The 21,316-nt window shown below is 32.5% G+C and overlaps 1 long non-coding RNA gene across 1 annotated transcript in view; it reads left to right on the forward strand.

Moving 5' to 3' along the window:
• The first annotated feature begins 5,977 nt into the window (after positions 1–5,977).
• The window catches only part of LOC118197635 (uncharacterized), a 108,169-nt gene continuing 92,830 nt past the window's right edge, over positions 5,978–21,316 (forward strand). Inside the window, exon 1 of the long non-coding RNA XR_015038366.1 lies at positions 5,978–6,107. This is a non-coding gene — a long non-coding RNA (uncharacterized LOC118197635). The remainder of the gene's footprint in view (positions 6,108–21,316) is intronic.

Below are 21,316 nucleotides of genomic sequence, written 5' to 3' on the forward strand. Positions count from 1 at the left end.
TGAAATGTTGCATGTAAATGTGGGAAATAATTCGAAAATGTTACTTGTCTGACGATGCGTAACACTTTTACTAATCAAGAGTCTACCTTTGAAAAACGCAATTTCTGCTACTATCCCAATGAAATCTTGTCATGATATTTCGCTGTACTGCAAAAAATATATTTAAAAGTGAGACTCAATAAATAAATAAAACGGAATAAAATAAAACAAAACCTGCAGCAGTTACAGTTCTTAAGTGATATATCCTTAGAGCAATTATATTTAGCAATCTTTGTGAAATCTAAGAACTTCATTCAGGCCTCTTTAAAATTAGCATTTGAAATCATAAGGAATATAAGCTCTAGATTACTTTGATGGAATTTATTAGTATATACATTATTTTCAATAAATTACAGATTTAACTTAAAGTTTTATTGATTTATCTCTAACGGTTAAATAAATAGGCAAAAGAATTGAGTCCAGTAATTTAAATAACTAAGAAAGGAAATCGGTCTAATAAAAGGAATTGTGAAATTTGCAATACGGGATGTTCTGCATCGAATGACTAAAATAAAAATTAAGTAATTCATCAATTCCAATATCTCTTCTTCTCGTGATCTGCAGCAAGTGTTTAAAACAAATATTTTAATACATCTGTTTGAAAAAGTACTCACTGCAATGCAAATCCACAAATTTTGTTAAGTCCTAAAGAGCAGTATAAAAAAAATCAAAGATATATTTCATTTGATACTAATAAACTCTTTCTTTGATGAAGAAATTTGTTGAATTTAAATGCAAAGGACTTGATTTTAAAATATTAGTTTAAGAAATAATTAAAATTAATAGTGTGTTATACACATGCAAGTCAACCTGAATCTGAAGAAAAAACTCGGAGATTATGCAGTTCCAAACAGAATGTTAAAATAAGTAGGTGTGAATACTTGTATGCAGTTTCATATCATATATCTTGGAAGGTGCAGAAATTTTTGGATTACATATAATGCGTGCAAAAGAATGCATTTAACCTCCAAGTATGAAAGTAATTATTTTAAAGATACTTTTTGTGTATGAAATGTTTCGCCATTTTAAAATTCAGTTTACATATGATTGTAGATTTTGTAATCTGACAAGATATTTCTTTATTGCTTAAAATTTTTCTTCTCTACGATCCACTGAAAATTTCAAATTATTTTAAAAATTTCATTCATTTATTTCTCTAAAAGCGAATTTTTTCATTGATTGTAGTGTTTGTGTATGAACTAACTGACTGCCTTGGAATATAATGCCATACAAACCAATTGACTGATCTTAAGTTCTTTGTTGAAAAAAATGCTTAAAGAAAGAGATTAAAAAAAAAAGCAACTGACGTACACTGTTTTATTACTAATATTATTCTATGACAGTAAATATCTGGCATTTAAGACTACTTCATAAAGTAACAAACAATTTTAGAAAGAGAAACAACTAATATGTAACTTTTGTTTGTAAAAAAATTTTGCTTCATGCTACTATCATAAGTATTGACAAATACAAATCCGACACTTTCAGATTCAGAATAACATCAGCTGCAAAGGCTCAGATCCATGTTTAGTAATATGAGAACAAATCTGAATGATACAGGTGCTCAGAACTAAACTGACTTTCAATTTATCAATAGTTTGCTCTCGTTCTGTTAAATAGAGACACAGTCATTTCTCCACCTATCATTAAAAATGCAGTCTGTGGAAGGTTTTGAACGTCGAAGGTTGCACGATTTAATACGTTGCATTGTTCATAATGTTATACAGTTTCTCCGCGCCCCCTTCTCAAAGACTACTTTTTTTTTTCTTTCTTTCTTTTCTCCCTCCCCTCCAGAAAGAATTAGTTTAAAATGAAACTGTCACGTAACATTAGTATTAGATGCCATTTTCTTCTGTTGCTAAGGCTACGCTCTTATTTATGTAACTGTAAAGATGACTCAGTATAAATAAAGAGGCAATAGTTTTTTATTTCAGACAATGTATAAATTTATTAAACTTTAGACAGTATATACAAACAAGCCCATTTGTCGAACAGAATAATTCTATTATTCTGTTCGACAAATCAAATGTTTCGACAAATCAAATGTTCGACAAATCAAATGGAAAAAAAAATCAAATGTTTACAAATCACCGTTCACTCACTATTTGATGCTTTGTTATAATTTTAGAAATATATAGCTAATAGCAGGAATTAAAAACGAAGTTTTACAGAGGAATGAATGATTATAAACCGAAGTATGGCTGCTTACTAAGTAAATATTATGCATTAAAATTATTTTACATAGGCGTTTCTAATGTAATTAAAAAGGAAAAAATATGCCGATTGCAGAACCTAACAATTTATAAATATTTGCAAAGTTAAAAGAAGCTTAAAACTTTTTTATGTGCCTTAGATGAAGTATTAGATAAATCGAGTTTTTAAATCTACCTCCTGGAACACAGGCAGGTAATGAAGTAAAACGAATTATAACATTAAAGTATGCACTGTTACCTTTTCAATGAAAGCGGCTTGAATAACAATATTATTAAACCATTTTTTACAGAAGAATTGCAGTGATAGCTCTCTTGTTTGGTATGAAGGATTTCATCACCGAAAAACACATGCCTCTTGTTGCTTAAAGTTGCTTCAGTTGCTTAAATGAAGCAAGTTTATTCAGTTTATCAAAAAAGATGTAAATTCCATTTCAGAAATCTCGAAATTGCTGTAAAAGACATCTAAAGACTCGAAGATGCGTAAGTCTAATAACTTGAGAATTAGTAAATGGAATCACAAAGCAGATGAATTTTTCTTCTATACCTAATCAATTTATTAGCATAAATAAGACCCTTTTAAAGACCAAGTATTTCTGACACCTCACGTAATGTGTTTTGCTAGTATTCCAAATAGAGATATTGAGGCTTCTAATGTGTTTTAACAGTACTTCAAACATGAAACAAATTAAAAGCTTTTAGAAATGAGTAGGAAAATGAACTTCAGCGCCGCCTATTAGATTCTGTCGCACGTCTCCGATACGAGGAACGAATGGAAAATAATCATAATCTGCAGCGGTTCTCAACCTTTTGACTAACGCGTACCATCTAAAAAAAATGGAAAACTTTCTTACCACCACTACAAAGGACTACTACCACCAACACTCTTGAACAAAGCTCAGATCGCATAAATTTACGAGTGTTAGAAAAAAAACTCAATCAGGATGTTGGGGGTTTTAATTTTTGAATTTAATAGCTAAAACTACTTTGCTTCAGTGCGTACCACCTATTTTTGTCTTGCGTACCACCGGTTGAGAACCCCTGATCTAAGGTTTAACTTCTTTTCATTTTAAAGAGCAATCCGGCGTGCCTCTCTTCCAACTATCGCATTTCTTCGCGACGAACAATGATTGAGCAATTTGAGACGACGACGAGCAATTATTTACAAAGAAATATTAAGTCTTTTAGACTAAGAACATTCAATAGCTTTGCCCGTGCAATAAATTATAAGGTATTTCTCTCGCCCTCTTAGCAGCCCATCAGCGGCCGAGCGGTAAAGTCGCTGAACCACTGGTAGTTCGGTCTGAGGTTCGAATCCCGCGAACGGGCTGGCTGCATGGGCGTTTCCGTGGTTTTCCCCATGTGTAACGTGTATACGAGCCAGTTTTCCTTAGAAAATCCTCCACAAAGGCATACATCCCCTTACGCAGATAGCCCTAGTGTACTCTGCCATAATTAAATAAACCAAACCAAACCAAACCCGCCTTCTTAGCATGCCTTCGTAGTGCAGTGGTCAGCACGCTCGGCGCGTATTCGAGAGGTCTGCGGTTCGAGTCCCGGCGAAGGCATTGTTCATTTTTCACATCTCCTGCTCCGAAATACCTAATGTCTCTACAGTGGCGCCAGAACTAAAAGTGTGGTGGATGATGATTCCCCACCCCCAGGATTTGGCGATTGGGTCCCCCAATCACCAGTTGGGGAGTATATAAGGACCTCTCGAATACGCTCGGCGCGTATTCGAGAGGTCCGTGGTTCGAGCCCCGGCAAAGGCATTGCTCATTTTTCACATCTCCTGCATCGAAATACCTAATGTCTCTACAAAATAAGAAATTATTGTGCAGTCTTCATAATGGGAATTTCTTCACACAGATATCCTCTGCCTCTGAATCACTTTTATGTATATTTTATTAAAGGTTGTTCAACTACTCAGTTTTCTTTTACATGTCTGCAATGAAATTAACGTTTTTTAATTTGATAATTATAAATTAAAAAAAAAATCCCAATGATGTTTGGTGACAAGAAGTTTGCTTAAATAACTTTTTGCCCCTGAAGTATATTTCAGGTCTGAGAATGCGCAGGGTTCTTCAAACAATGTACTTCATATGCTGTTCAACGACAAATTATGATACTGACACTGGTAATTTCATTCTGAGTTCAGTTTTTGAATGTAGAACTGGTTAAACGCATCAGAGCTTTCATGCTTACATCCTCCTGTGTAACTTAAATCTAAGCAAGTTGCACTTGCACGAAAGCATCATTACATGAAAGAATTCTGATTAAATGCAATGATTGCGGCAAAATAAAGTATCTAAAGACAACCGTCTTGTGCTTAGGTATAATTTGACCTAATAATATAGGAAGCGGTGGTCACTTCATTATGGATGAACCTAACAGATGGGCCATCGTTAAGTTGTTAACAATCATAACAGCTGCCCGCTATGAAGGGACAGATAATTTACATCCATGCTTTCTTTGGGATTCGAACCCGGACCCTTTGGTTCGGTAGACAGAGTCACTAACCACTTTCCCGTCTGGACGGTATGCATCTTTTATAAATTGTGTCTTTTATAAATAGACGGTATGCATCTTTTATAAATTGTGTCTTTTATAAATAGACGCAGGAGAAAGCTTATAAATTGCAAGATCTAAATTTAAGATCAAACATTATAATGACAAATTTTAATACTTTATTAATTTTATAAATCATTCAGAAGGACTGAGTTTAATTCTTCACTTGTTCATTAGACTGCGTTAAATATCATGCAATGCATTGCATTTTAGTGCTTCAACATCGAAAACATTTTGAGAAAATTTATCTTCGCCGTTATCACTGAAAAACATGGAATCCTTCGAATGCTAGATGAGGTAGATAACATTGAAAGGGACATTCTAAAATGTTATTATCAGCCTAAAATCGTTGTAAAAAAGTCCTATGAGAGCAACTGAGGGTTTTTAGTACCTTTTCACAATGATTTCAGGTTATAACTGAGCTATAAGTATAAATGTCCTGAGCTTTTAGATAAATCTGCTGAAGTAATACAGCGATATTAAATCGATTTTGAAATCGGTTCCATAAAGATTAATATTTCTATCAAAACATAAAACTGCAAAATTTTGAAATTGCTATTCTATCACAGAATATATGCTATAAGTGTATGCTATAAGGTATTTCTCCCACTTTCCTAGCGAGCCTTCGTGGTGTAGTGGTTCTGTATGCTGGGCCGGTATTTCAGAGGTCCGTGTTTCGATTCCTGGCGAAGGCGATTGCTTATTTTTCATCTTGCCTGCTTCCAAAAAATGCCTAATGTCTCCACAATGCAACTATTCGACAGTGGGAGGTCACATAGGATGAGTTAATGAGGTTTAGCTTTCGATTTAAAAAAACTATAGAATGCTCAATCTTTGATGTTTTCTTGATATAAAGTTCTAATATATTGGCCTTTATGATAGAAATGACATTATTAACATTTAAGAAGTTAAGTGAGTTAGATTAAAAAATTTTCGAAACATTCCCAGATTTTAAGTTGTGAATCAAAACAGTGCTTAAGCACACAAATAAATTGTAAAAATTTTGCATTTTGCAAACGATTTCAAAGTTAATTTAGTTTTACTAGTTAAAACTGCGAGACTGTATCTTAGCAGTTGTTTTCAGATAATGTTTGCTGTTACTTTGAGTTAAAGCATTATAAGTTATCAATGCATCAAACTGATTATTGATTTTTATTTGCAGAAAAGAGAAGAAAATCAACTTCGTCTCAAGACAATTTCTAAGCATGAATTTGAATTTAAAATCAAACTGAGTTCAACCAGAAGCCAACGAATGGATCTGATATCGATAAAATGCTAAGCAACGAGTAGGTAAGTGAACAAGTACGTAAATTCATTGTCTTTTCCCAACCCTCTCCACCAGTGGCCGACTAGTTAAAACCAGTGAATGCCGGTAGTTTGATCTGGGTTCGAACGTAGGTGAATGGGTTACCTGCATGGCTGGGTTTCCTAGTTTTACACATAAGTAATGCAAACACGAGCCGGTTTCCCTTAAAAAGTCCATCACGAAGGCGTCTCTCCCATTAAATAGCTTTAATACTTTGCCATATTCAGATAACTTCACCTGACATTGTCCATACTTCTTTAGAGTTAATGTGGGCATAGATGATGTCATGCATCAAATTGCGTCACCTTCGTAAGCAGTTCTATTCTATCGAATTTTTTATAACTGAGATTGTCTTTAATCATGTCAGGAAGGATGCGGTAAAACCTCACAGCATCAAAAATCACCGAAAATGTTGAAACTGAGAGAGAATGCTTTATGATGTAAAAGGCCTCAATCTAAGGATCGGTATTTTTATCTTTTAGTGCTTAATATATTCAGATGCTGAGCGATTTATGTGCGCTATCCTCATCTCGATCAGTTAGTCCATTTTTCAACCTCAGCAAACGGATCGCTTTTTTCCAGTAGCGAGCCAAAAGTTCGCTCTCACCTCCGGTGTAAAGAAAGTTGTCTTTGACGGACGTGAGGGCGATTGGAATTCAACAAGTAGGCAGGAAGAGAAATGGAGAAATGATTTGAAATGAAGATCAGTTGTAAAGCATTCTCCTAATCACCGTCCCGAACAGTGTACTTAGGGGAAGGGAAATCAAAATGATTTCGTGTGGTACAGAGGCTTGTTGTCCAATTACCCTGTCAAACCATCTCTCCCTTATTGCTGCTGTGATTTCGCAATTGTTTGTTAGCATTGAAATCTTAAACACAGTTCTGTCATTGGGAGATTGCTGTGGCGTATTAGCAGGTATATCAACACCCGTGTATTTTGTCAAAGATTATGGAGTCGCGTGTCACCCCAGGTGAAAGGAGTCACCGTAATTTACCTCTGCGCTCAATTTGTCTCCATTACGCTATTCCTATCGGCTCCAAAGTGTTGCCGGCTGCTTTTTATTGCTGAAGGGTTGCCAGGACATGCTTCTCTTCTCCCTTCTCATAACTGAAAATTTCTGTAAATACTGATGTCTTTAGAATGACCTTACATTTTCTTCATTTATTCATAAAAGAGCTTTCATTCAGAGGAGAAATAAAACATTTCTTTAGCCGAATCTTTAATGATATTTTTCAGATATGCGTGAAAATATGTTTGGAAAGTTGTCATGTTAATAAAATCGTAAAAAACATAAGAGTATCTGAGATTATTAAAGGGAAAAGAGAGCTGCTTTCTGAGAGAATACATTTCAGTCCGCGAAAATAAAAAAGACATTTTTGGGAAAGAGGGGGTTCAGGCAGTAAAATATTTTTCATGATTAAAGATAATAATAATAATATCAAAGCTAATATTTTTTTAGTTCTTTTTTAAATGATTAACGTGAAAATGACTAATAAAATAATTAACGATGGCATTCATCTGGTAATGCATAGTTTTAACAGCTAAGTGGAGTGGAAAACTCGATAAAATACACATTAATATTAATATTAAAATTCTAATAAATCTTGAAATAAGAAGAAGGTACATATTTTATGCAGAAATATATTAAATTGGTCTTTCCTTTCAACAGCGCGTTCTATCTTCGCAATAGCTACTCGAGTTTATATGCTTCTATCAATTCCATTTTATTCTTCTATGAGCTAAAAACAAGTTAGATACAGCACACACGTGTAATATACAAGCAAAAGTAAAGAAAAATAACGAAAACAGCGTGTAAACCAGAATATTTGTGAAAAATGGACAGAAAATATTTCCGCGATGACAATTAGCATCCGAATGCAAAGAAATGGTAATAATATATATATCTGTAAAAGTGAAGTAAAAGTCGAGTTCTGTGCTTCAAATTTCGAATCCCGACTGCAAATAGTTAGTAATGCCATTTAAGGATAACCTAATGCTTGAAAATGGTTCTGATTTATTCCTGTTTGGTATTAAATGTCTAATTTGCTGTCCTTTATGTTATGTAAATAAAATTCAGTTTGCACGATTTTCTTTATGTTTAAAATAACTGTTGGATCAGAGCTAAAAAGATTTCTGCTTTTCTTCTATTTTAATAGCTGTGTCTTTCTCGAAAATTATATCAAAATTTACTGCAACGAATTTTACATGGGCTGGAAATCTGAAAATGTTGTTAAAGCTTTTATCAATAGCCCTGCAATCTTCACAAAAATCTTATTTATGAGTTTTCATAATGTAAGATTAACTGAATAAAAGCATAAATAGAAAATAAAAGATAGTTCGGAAAATTTTAACCCTATTAACCCAAAGATGCCATTTTGTTGAAAAAAGAGAGTCTCGTACTGCAAAATATAATTTAGTACTTCCGTCCTATATTAGGCCTTAGCGGAAGTTGAGTGGTTAAGACACCTGAATGTTGGTAGTTCAACCCAGGTTCAAGCTCATGCGAACGAGCCGGCTGAATGGTTGGTTTTGTTCACGTATAATGTTAATACGAGCCTGTTACCTTACAAAGTTCTCCACGAAGGCATCCTTTCTCTTAACAGATAACCTTCATGAGTTTTTCATATTCAAATAATCTAACCATATAACCGTCTTGGATTAAATTCTTAATTAAGTGGCCATTTTCGCTATTTTCTCCATTTAAAATGTGAATGCTGCATGAAGTTTCCCTTCGAACACGAAAACGCAACCGACGAGAGACTTTCCTCAAAGAGGGAATTTTGATCTTTCAGAGGGGAGTTGTTCGATCCCAGAGTAGTAAACCCAAACTACAGCAGAAAGTTGATAGTATAAACCGGCTAGGGCTTAGTTGAATTAACATAATAAAAATGGACACAAAAGTGGTTGGCTTCATTTAAATCCCACGAAACAAATAAAAATGTTACTTTTTTTTGTTTTTGTATTTATTAAATACAATCAGCACGTGGCTGTAGAACCCTGGATAAAATGGGCTGTCCAGATATACCGACCCCTGAGAAAGTTTCAACTAATCTTCTTGCATCACAGGGATGGGCAAACTTCATAACAATCGGAACCGCATACTACAATTTAGAACTTCTCAACAGCAGCGGCTAGACATCCTAAGAGTCATATCTATATATATATATATATATATCCTTTTGAAATTTGTAAAACAATTTATGAAAAGGAAACATGTAGACTAATAAAACAAAGATTTTTCATTTTTTAACTAAGCATAAATAAATATTTATTGTTGCTTTGATTATCGAAAAATGTATTCATACACAATACAAATTTTAAACTTTTTGCATCGAAGCTCTCGCTTCCCCAAATAGTAAACCAAGCATTTTCATATGATTTCCGATTCCATTCCCTGCTCTGATTATTAAAGTCATATGATTTTCATGAGAGCAAACGAAGTCGGTAAAAGATGTAGTACTGTTTGTAATAAAATAAAAAAAAAATCATAAGATGAAAACTAACATAAGTAATTTGAAAATCAGAATCAGTGGTATTTCTTTGCTTTTCAACTACACACAGTCCTCCGAAAAGAGTAAAAAAAAAGTATGATGAAACAGTGGACTCTACAAAGAAATTGAAATCGAGGTAGGAAAGTTATTTTAAAATATACCTTCAGTTTACGATTGTCTTTGCATAAAAATAATAGCTTAGGATTTTACATACTGTTAATATGACGACCAACATAGGAAGAGAGAACTAATCTTAAACCACTTTAGTTAATTTCGTTTGATACAGATTATTTAAAAAATAAATAAATGAAAGATATACGTAGAAAAGTTGACCTTACGTTTTGAGGAGTTCAAGCATATCAAAGTATGATCTAACCTACCCTATAACCAGCAGGAGGAGTTCTAGAGTTTAATTCCTTCCTTTATCTCCATACTTCTTTTTAAGTTGTTTCTAAGGGAAAAATGTAACTTTCTAAGGGAAAAACTGCAATTTTATCCGGCCAAAAGCAGAATACCGTCCAGATTTGTACTATGTATTTGTATATCTTTAAGATTTAATCATAGTTTGATGGAAAATTTCGTGCACTAAAAGATGCTTATCCATTATATTACCGTGTACAGATGGTAGCAAAAATTTTAGACACGGAATTTTATACTGAAACACTTCCAGCCTCGTCTATAACGAAGTGCATCGCTGCTATTAGAAAGACAGGCACAAATAATTAATGTCATTCTACAAGGATCATCTTCAAGTCAGAAAAGTACGCTCCTTTTGGTACCTAATAGCATGACACGTTTCGTGATGCAGAGAGATGTAGAAGTATGAAAACGGAACATTTTTTTGGTCAAAACTTCGTAATGGGTGATGAAAACTAGTTCTTCTATGAAGTGCCCGGAAGTCACAGTGAAAGTTCTAGGTGTTTGAAGTTGAGTGGGTGTTGTAGGCTTTCAAAAAAAAATCTATCTTAGTTCAAGGGTACATGCAAAGTTTCCCATCAAAAACAAAACTCAAAACTCCGAATTCTGCCCCGATTACTTAGCTTCATCCTTTGTACTTCGCTTAGCTTCATCCTTTCTATAGCCCGATATTCATTTTAGCACTTCGCGTAATTCCGCCAGCTCAAAGGCTATAATGAAAGCGACTTTCTAACATAAAGGGCTTTCTAAAGAATGAAAAGTGCGCATAGCTACACAAGGAAACTTGGGTAATCTGTCACGATGATTGGTTTCAAATGATGCAGACCTTCAGAGAGTATGGCGGAAAGATTTTTGAAAGATTGTGAAAATAAAAACCGTATAGAAAAGTGACACTAGTTCACATAAACCTATATCAGAATGCATATTAACACAAACTATGCACTATGCACGTCTGTGATTGAGTGCATGACAGTGAATATTTAAAATGACAGATGTCTGTGAAAGTCTCTAGAACCGTTCCCGCCTTGAGGATGGTAAGTAATTTTTATGATTTAAGAGAATTTAATACGGTGTAATAACTGAAGAGATATTTCTCATCATTTTAGTGTTAGAGGTGAAGATTTGGATTTTCGAATATTATCGTGTCAAGAGAATAACGTTACTATAAAACTGGCAAAACTTTGAACTTGCGTCAAAAGTGCAGCCAAGAATAGTCTCTGAAGGTGATTGACTATCATCTAACTAACTAAGTAAAACACTAACTAAGTAACTAAGTAAACTAAGTACTAACTAAGTAAACATACTAACTAAGTATGACTAACTAAGTAAAACAGTTTGAAGCAAATTGGGAATAAAATTGTGACGAAATTGAGAGCGATCAGGCACAAGGCTATCTTCCTCAGAAGCAATTTTTTCCCCTCCGAAAGTTGGAGAAACGACGATTATGTTACATCGAAAACTCTTGGCGGAGCAGAGAGAAACAAACGTAGTGTCATAAGTCAAGAAAAATGGAGCTGAAAAATGTAAAGTTTTAAAAGCTATTAGAATTTTAAAAGTTTCGGTAGAAAATGAATTGAATGTAATGTTGTTAAGTAAGGAAGCAAATAGTTTGCAAATGTGATAAGCTTAAGGATATCAAATTTACAAACTGAAGGAGAATTCTGAATAATTTTTGAAGAAGTAAAGTCAAAATTGGGATTAAATGTCCACATATGACTAGCAGTTAAAAATTTATTCCTTTCATGCTTTCGAACATAAGTTGCATGGTTCTTGATGCGAAATTTTAATACTCTAATAATTTGACAAATGTATATCAAATTTTACTGACAAAAATGTTAAAATTTTCCCCAAGAATTTAAATTAGAAATGAGATCTTTAAGAATCGAGAGTAAATTTTTAACTTATAGAAAGATTGAATTAGATGATGACAAGATTATTATGATATTTTTAACAAGAGAATGCCTTTTATGTTGACAAGAAGAAAAACTTTTAAGGCTTTCTCATTTACTATGGGTGAAAATTCTCTATCCATGGCAACCTATTTCAGGTAACTATATTCATTAGAAAGGAGAAATTTGGATAAAAAAATCTTAAGAGCATGATATGCATCAGAGTAAAAAGAAGCCTTTTACTTTGTTATGTTTTATTTTATTTAGTAGAATGTCATGATTTCTCATGGGAAAGCAATCAAGCAAAAACGTGTTTATAATAAATAGCAGGACTGAAATCAAATTTACAGCAGGTGCTTAGAAGAGATACTAGATCAAGGAGAGGTACTGACTGAGTTGTCTAATACAGTTTTAAAAGTTAACTGGATAACTGGGTGAGTCGAATTTATGACAGATCTAACTGAATTCTCTTTACTAGTCTTATTATACTTCTTTACTAAATCTTTTCTATTACCGTCAAAAAGTTTTTTTATTACAGTCAAAGTGTCATCAGTATAGAGAATCCAGAGCCAAAAAGACAGCATTTCAAATAATTTGGCCTCAAAACAGGGCATGTAACGTCGTCAGGTACCAAACTAAGAGGATTACAGATAGCTGATTTTTCAGTTTGGTGATATTAACTATTTTGAAAAACCAAGTGAGTCTGAATGGAAGAAATTTAGGAAGGGAATATATATTTTTATTTGTAGTTTGTGGGAAATACAATTCGCGAAGTTCTGTTTCGAGATATTTTAAAGCTTCTTCAACTGGAACCTTAGGAAACAATGATTTAACTTTATCAAAGGAACAATAACCTAGAACCGCAGGGAAAATATCTATAAGTTTATCGACGAATTCAAAAGAATTTTTTACATTTGTAAATATTGCAAGAAAATAAAAGAGCAAATTCTAGAAACCAAACATGTGGTTCTTAAGTTATAAAGCGTAGAGAGAAATGAAATGCAGATTTTTGTGAACTTAACATAAAACCTAGCATATATAGCAGTAGCGAAAATAAGCGATTTTTAACAGAATTGGGAGCACACCGATGTGATTTAATGTCGGTTGCTGTAAAAATTTCGGAATGAAGTTCTGTCATTTGCATTTAAACAAAAAGTGGAAATGATTCAAAATTTCCATAACTTACTTCAGGCGTAACTTACAAAAGCAGTTGTTTTCTGGTAGCCTTTTAAATTAAAAAAATCGTACAGAAATGTAGCAAATACCAAAGATACTCAATGCTAGGAAAGGAAGAAAAACAGATAAAAGTAAGACAGAGCAATGAAACTTGTGTGAGCTGCCCAGTGCAGACACTGGATATTTGGCGATGTTGCTTAGTCTAACAAGTCGCGATTGTAATTATTTCGGGTAAATGAAATTATCAGGATGTGGATGAAACCTCTTGAGTACCTGGATCTCACATATGAACAACAGATTGTACAGGCTTTGGCAGCTCCGTAATAACATCGGCCTTGTTTAGTAGGTATTTTATGGTACCCTTGGTATGTCCATGCATATCTCAGACAAGAGAATGCTATGTGCGCAAATTTTATCTCGCTGCACTCCTTCATGTCTCCTATTCAGTCTGCTGGTTTGGCTTTTTCTAATACACAGCCACATAAGACACCGAAATCAGAGGAGCTTCTACCTAAATTTGGAGTCTTGTCATGACCATATAAGTCACAAAACCCATCTGAGAAGAAATGCAACGCACTGTATAACGCAGAAATACAACATCGATATTTATCGTACACGTACTTGGTTTACGTTCCCATCAAGAACCTACTACACGTTATTAGACTAGTGCACCATTTTTTTACCTCTAATATATTCGTAATGTCTCTAGGAGCATCGGTCTTTTTTTTTTTTTTTTTTTTTTTTTTTTTTTTTTTTTGAAGATTCGATGTATGTCATAGATACAATGGATTGCCTATGTATATATCTTCCTAAATAGTCTCTTAAAGCAATATAATACAGACAGGATATTATTGGTCTTTTATTCAAAACTTTGAATATCGGCCAACATCACACATTTTTCAGTTGTTTAGAAATGTTAAATTATTAATATATAATTTAACGTAATATTAATAATTATAATTGAACATTATTTTAAATATAACGTTTATATTAATTAATTAATATATAATTTAAAGTAATATAGTTTTAAAATTTAAATTACTTGCACGTATCATGGTGATGTTTTCTTCAAATTTTTATTACATTTAAAAAAATGTACACCTTGTTATAATTTGAGCCGCATTTAACGTGAAAAAGTACAAAATATAATTCTCAAGCTGCAATTTGGCCATATCTGGTTCAGCCTATGAAATTTTTGAATTAAATGCTGGAACTCCTTGAATTTATGAATTCAAATCCTCATCTAAAGCAACTTAGTATGAATGACTTTTGTCAGAGAAGATCAATAAGTTAAAAAAATTAGCAAGCTAAGAAAATATTTTTCCGTTCTTTTATAGGTTAAAAGGACTAAGGAGAAATTTATCAGGATGAAATTTTAGTTGCTAAATTCTGAACTACTTAAAAACTAATTTATTTAAACACCTTTAAGCCTGTGAATCACAATTATAGTTTTTTATATCGTATAAAGCAATAACGAAATAACTTTTTTTGTCAAGTTTCCAGCAACATTGCTCGTAACGAAATTGCTTTTAAGTCCTCCGTTACAATTGATATTGAAAAACCCATACACATGGGATACAACCTCGTTTTTATCCAAAAACATGTTTGAATAACAAAAAGAAATGTTGTCAAGAGATCACGCGAGTTTCCTTTCCGCATGAAGGTGATCTGCATGCCACTGGAATTGCGTACAAAGCTGTTGAATTGTAGGAAATAATAATTTTTGTTATAAAAGGATCTCTCCTGGGATTATCTGAAAATAAAGTTGTTTAGAAGAATATATGCATAAATTTTGGATATGTGATTTCGTTCATTCATAGTATGACTGTAAAAGACTATAACATATATATATGTATGTATAAAATAACTATGTATGTTTATATGTATATAAAGTTAAGATGCAAACTTCTGCTGGTTAATTTAATGGCTGAGAAAGATGTTACTTTGTTGAGTAATAATACCAGCATACAAAATATCCTTCAGCTATTTTGCGGACATAAATTAAACTTTTAAACAAATTTCCAATGCCTGCTTCATTCAAAAGTTAAACTTAGCATTGAGGTTTCACTGCGTTGCAATTGGAAGGATTTTCCCTGACTCCTTCTGGACCTGCTCGGGCAACCATGTTGAAAAGCGTAGGAAAGCAGTGTGAAAATACCAACTTATATAATAGTAGTCATTTCCTCACTCAACTGCGACATTCTGCAAGTTTTCACTTCGTGAGAAATGGGAAAAGATTTAAAAAAAAAAAAAAAAAAAAAAAAAAAATGAGACTCAACATTTAGCGGTAGAAAATTTGTTCTTTAGTCTAAGTGCAGGATGAAGAACAGCTCTTTTAATTTCACCAGTTCATTTACGGAGCATGTATACTTGCAGTTTACCTAACTGAGTCAGGAAGGCGGTTTCTTCTCTTTTTAAATATTTGAATTTAAATCTATAAGTATTTTCTCCTTCTTCTCCGCACGCTTTCGTAGTGTACAACACGTGTTTGGGAGGTCTGAATTTCGAATCCCGGCAAGAGCATTGCACGTTTTTCGATGTTCCTGCATCGATATAATATAATGACTCTTTATTTATTTTACGTTATTGTTATGCTAATATATATGAAGCATTATGCAGTTCAAATATTAAAGATAGTAATAATGAACAACAAGAATCGAGGTAAAGTGAAAGTAAGCTATATATTCTTTTGAAGTAATTTTAACTCTTGCTGCTGAAGAAGAAAGTTCTGTTTAATTTTCTAAATTATAAAAGGAGAATAAAATAGTGAATAAAAGTAAATAAATAATAAAAGTGTGAAAAGATAAATAAATACTGATAATTTAAGCTAAATTAAAGACAAGGAAAAATACTTAAATATAAGTTAAAATACTGGAATTCTTGTTTGGGATTCCGGTTGGAAATAAATTTCCCCTTAACTGAGAAATGGAGCCGCGATGCGCTTAAACTGGTTGACTTAAACATAATTTTGATAGTGTGTTGAGTCAACCAATGTATAGAATTAAGATTTCTAAGTAGGTTTTCCTTTTTTCTTTTTTAATGCCTCTATTACTTTTATTTTCACTCACTTGATACATTTAATAGCCAATATTTTGACGTCAAAGTACGCTTTAATGATATCATAAAACAATTATGGTTGAATTAAGCTCTAAATAATTCTATGTCATATTAGAACTAATTTAACCCTTTCGGCGCTGCTGGTGGCGTTTGCCACCTTCATTATATAGAGGTCTATTATATCGGTAGTAGAGATTTTTTTATTATTCGCTACCAAAGGTCTGATTTGGGGTTTGTTCGCATATGTATTCTTATATGACTGATAGTGGCAATTGGCATGACATCCTGGCTTCTGTAATTCAAATAGGAGAGCGTTAATATGTTGCAAGGGAATTTTAACGCATATTTTAAATATTTTGTGAAGCCTTTTTTTCGCATGTCTTAAAAAAAATCAGGACTGAAAGGGTTAAAGTGGCATCACCAAAATTCTTGAGAAGCTGAGTCGAGATAAAACGCAAGGAAGCAGTATTGCTACATGTGATACAGTCGTAAAAATTTTAATATATACTTTTGGGATCAGAAGCATCATGAGCCCACCATTCATTTTGGAAGTTTAGAGAAGGATGAACAAAATCTTCCAGAGTCCATAATTGTTAAACAAATATTACTCTTTCTCCTTTGAAATTTGAATAATTGCTCGAGGAGTGAAATAGCTAACTAGGGATTCAACATAAACTGGTAATTTAAATTATCAGAATTTATGTTTCAACTTGTGTTGGAATCATAACTGTTCTGAAACTCATCCATAAGAAACATATTTTAGATATCATGGTAAAGGAAATAGTAATAATAAAATTCTCCTGAAAGAAGCTACAGCTACCAGAAAATAAGTAAGAAAGAAATCATCAAATACAAAGATAGGACATTATTTTGAAAGTAAAAGCATGTAATGTTAAACAATTTTGAGCTTCATTAAAATTTTCATTTAGCCTTTTACTCAATCAATTGTCTCTGCCTTTGAAAACGGGTTGCTGTACGTGATGTTAGTTGCAGTTACATCAAAATCAGCTTAAGGTAGAAATAATTTGTCTGGAATCTGAATTTTGGGGTTTTCGTAGGCAATTTTCAGTTTCGACTAGCTTCCGTTTTGAATCATATATCGGTGTTTAAGGTCAAGAAATGAATCATTGTCAGATTCTTATTTTGTTGGGGTACTCCTTGTAACATCATGGCAATAGGCGAAAGCATCGCAACAAACGCATCGTGGATGAAAACATCGCAGAGAAAACAAAAATATCGTCGTATGCACTGCAGGAGAAAGAAAGCAAGGAATTCTAAAACCATCGTGGTAAAAAGCATCGTCGTCAAAAATATTAGAAGAATAAGAAAGAATTAGATTTTGTTTCCAAGTTCTAAATAGCCATCAGATAAGAAAGCATTATTCCTGGCAGTTTAAAAAGTATCATTGAGCTTGTTTCTCAATTATTCAAATGATCGTTCAGTAAATTTAATTACGTAAACCTGAATAAATTTCTTAAAGCGTCTGAGATTTTTATTTTCCGCCTTAGAAAACTTTTATTCGTCATTTGATGCGTGTGTAGAGAGGGTGAGTTTTTATTATGCATCCCCTTTTTACAATATTAGGAACTTTCCGGAACAAACAGCGTGCTTAATCATTTGTAGAACTCCACTCGCTCATAGGAGAAAAAAATACTGCTCGAAAAGTTCATTTTTCAGCAACTTTAAAAAAAAAAAAAAAAAAAAAAAAAAAAGACAGAAGACAAATCTTTGTAGTTAATTATTTTGTCTGCATATAAAACCGTCGCGTCATATTTTCAGCCCAACACATTTTCTTCCTTTTCCCATCACGGTTGGAGTAATTCTGCGATTAATTTACTTTTTCCTTTATTCGGTATCTGGTTCGTGCTCTTTCACATCTGAAACAATTTTTGATTTATTTTCTAAGAAGGTCGGATGGATAATTTTCTTCACAAGGGGGAAAAAACTCTAAAGAATGATACAAAAATTCGATTATTTTTGGTGAAAATGACAAATGACGATCGTTCATCAGTTTCATCTTTCCTGTCTCTTCGTTCTATTTCCGATGAATTTAAAGGCTTTTTTACATGATCAATGGGCACATGATCAAGTAACAGCTCTTTAGGAATCATTTCACTTCCGAAAGAAACGGGTATTGCACTTTTTGGTGTTTAGACGGATGAGATTTACTTTTACTTCAATTGTATTTCTTTTCTCTCGCAATTTTTACCAGTAAAAAAGGGGTTCTAGACATATTATACCGCGAGAAAATAACGTCTAGAAATAAGATATTTAGGTAAATAATGGAAAGTCCGAAAACGTTCATAGTTAAAAATAGCATGAAACATAACATTCTTCATATTACCTAGCTTAAGTATCTCGCTATAACTGGCTCAGGTAAATAAATATTCTTACTTTGAAATAAGGTGGTTTTAGTGTGTGGCATACTAAACGAAAAAAGTACCTATATTCTAATTGATGTAACAAGATTACTGTGGTTCATTAGTTAGGGAAACTTATTAAAATTAGTTTAGGGAAACCAGAGTGTATCTAGTTTGTAGCACACAAACTAGATACACTCTGGTTTCCCTGGTAAAGTTCCTTACGAAGACAACCCGTTTTCATAGCTAATTACGGTGAATCAAACATTAAATCAAATTTTTCGTATTAATTAAATAATCAAATTACTATTCGATATTTCTTTAGAGACTCAAATTTTACGCACTTGAGTATTTATAAAACTGATTCTTGTAGAACATAGGAAACATAATGTTTCAAAATTAATATATCCCTGTACATATGAAGCGTAATAAATTTCCTTAAACTTGGAAACAAATTTCAAAGTAGAATGCTATCGAGAAAATTCAAGGAACCCAGATAGATTTTGGTCAAAACTGATCCGCTGTCTCAAAGCTGATGTTCAGTTTTCAGCATTCAGTTATTTCAATATAGTCTGCATGAAAATGGAGGAAAAAGGCTAAATTTAATAGCAGATAAATGCAAATTGAATGCAGTTTAAGTAGGTATAAGAAACAATAAGAATGATCTAAATCAGAATTTGTCAAGTGTGATCGTATAATTTACAGATGACCACGTGCAATTGATGAAGACATAACAAAATAATGTATTGAGGAGCCACAGATACATTTTAATGATCCACACCTGTTTCACATGTAGTGTTACTTACCTTATTGTCTTCTTAATTTAGATTAATTTCGTCATTTTTATTATATATTTAAGAGATTTTTAGTAGATATGTACAAAATTTAAACATAGCGTAACAAACACAGCGGGTTTTTATACACTTTTAGGGAGATTTTGGTGACAGAAGTAAAATAAAAATGTAAATATGTAAAACATTCGAAAAGATTATTTAGCGCACGAAAACACTATTATTATCAAAATATTATTTGACAAAAATTAAGTTATCTAATTTTATTACATTACTTTAAAAATACATCCAAACGATTATTTGAACAAAAAATTAGTCTTTTTCTCTTTAGAAACAGCAATATCCTTATTCTGTAATTACCCTATTCAATTAAAATCATGAAATTAACATTGCGAAATATAAAATAAATTACATTATTCACAATAAAGAGAAGAACCTCCAAGAGTTACAGTTACATGGAGGATAATAGCAAAGAAATACCCGAAGAAGATGCATACTTTTTAGCTACATATTTCAATTGTAAAGGCAGTAAGAAAGAAATCTGGAAGCTTGTAGTGCTCGGTTGGAAGACCCGATGAAAGGGCCGTATGCATCAGTGTTCTTCTAATAATTCTCCCCCCCCCATGTGTAATGTGAATATGGGTCAGTTTGTTTTAGAAAATACTCTATGCAATCCCCATTTCCCTTAGGCAAGTAGCCCTTGTGTGCTTTGTCATGTTCATTTAAACAAATAAATAAATGTAAAGTTTCTGGTCTCAAAAAAAAATTTATTCACTCGAAAAACAACCACTCAATTTTTAAATATCCCAGGTGAAGAGTAAGCATATAATAACAAATATTTTAGAATAAGCTAAAAAGCACGATGTTTATCAAATTTTGCTTCATTTAACAGACTGCAGAATCAAGAAATCTTTATCAGAATTATTTAACAGAAAACAAAAGGAATTTTTTGTGATTTTTATATAATTGAATTACCGTAAAAAATGGGGAAAATATATATAGAAATTTTATTTGAAGAATTCAAAGAAAATTTCAGAAAGATTTTATTTCTTACTAGTGATCTTTTTTGGTTTCTCGCACAACAGAAAATCAAAGTTGAGAAAAGTCGATAAAAATGTTAAAATCAATTATATGTACCATTGAAATTAAGTTTTAATTACTATAGTTAAAGAAATATATCTTAATTCGCGGAGCTCTCAACGAAAGCAACGTTATTAGGATAAAGCTGACAGTCAGGCAATAAATATATTGCTAACCGTTTTGCAAAAATAATAAATGACATAAGTAGTAAATCTAATATCTTTTGTTCAAATCCTTCCAAATTCCGCTACTATTTTATCAATGAACTTTTGTACTCTTAAAATGATATTAACCGTGCTTTTTAAGGGCCAATTTAAGACACCGAATAGACTATGGAAAGTTGTGGAAGACTGGTGGAGGAAGATATCTTACTGACAGAGTAAGAAATAGCCTTTTATATTAGAAAAAATCAGATTAAGGAAAATCATATAGAACATACAAGAAATGAATATTTTTATCTGAAACATTTATCATGGAGGAGAATATACACTCTAAAAATGTATAATTACTCTCTATACATATAATAATCTGCGATTGCCTGTAATGCGTGTATTGGTCGCACAAATAAATTCATCATGCTCATTTAAATAATAATAAGAGACACTGATTTGATAAGAAAGCTAGTGATATGACAATAGTAATTAAATTATTAACTAAAAAAGTTGCCAAAAGAGAAAAAAAATTAGCGGTCTAAAAATATTTGACTGTCTGGTCTAAAAAATATTCGACCATTTTGGCTCAAATTAGTGGCGCTCTTCCAGGATTTAACTTAGGACCATGAGGAAATACACTTTTTTAATTTTTGAGGGGGGAAATGGATTAAAAAGTTTTATTCAGCCACTAACCATAAAAAAAAAATTTTTTTTTCGCTCAAAATCAAGTTTAAAATAAGTCAAACTGAATGCTGTTAAATGCATAAAAAACATTTTCA

This window comes from Stegodyphus dumicola, chromosome X1, assembly GCF_044657685.1.
Source record: "Stegodyphus dumicola isolate Sdum_Otavi_A_Nest chromosome X1, ASM4465768v1".
Classification (NCBI taxonomy): domain Eukaryota; kingdom Metazoa; phylum Arthropoda; class Arachnida; order Araneae; family Eresidae; genus Stegodyphus; species Stegodyphus dumicola.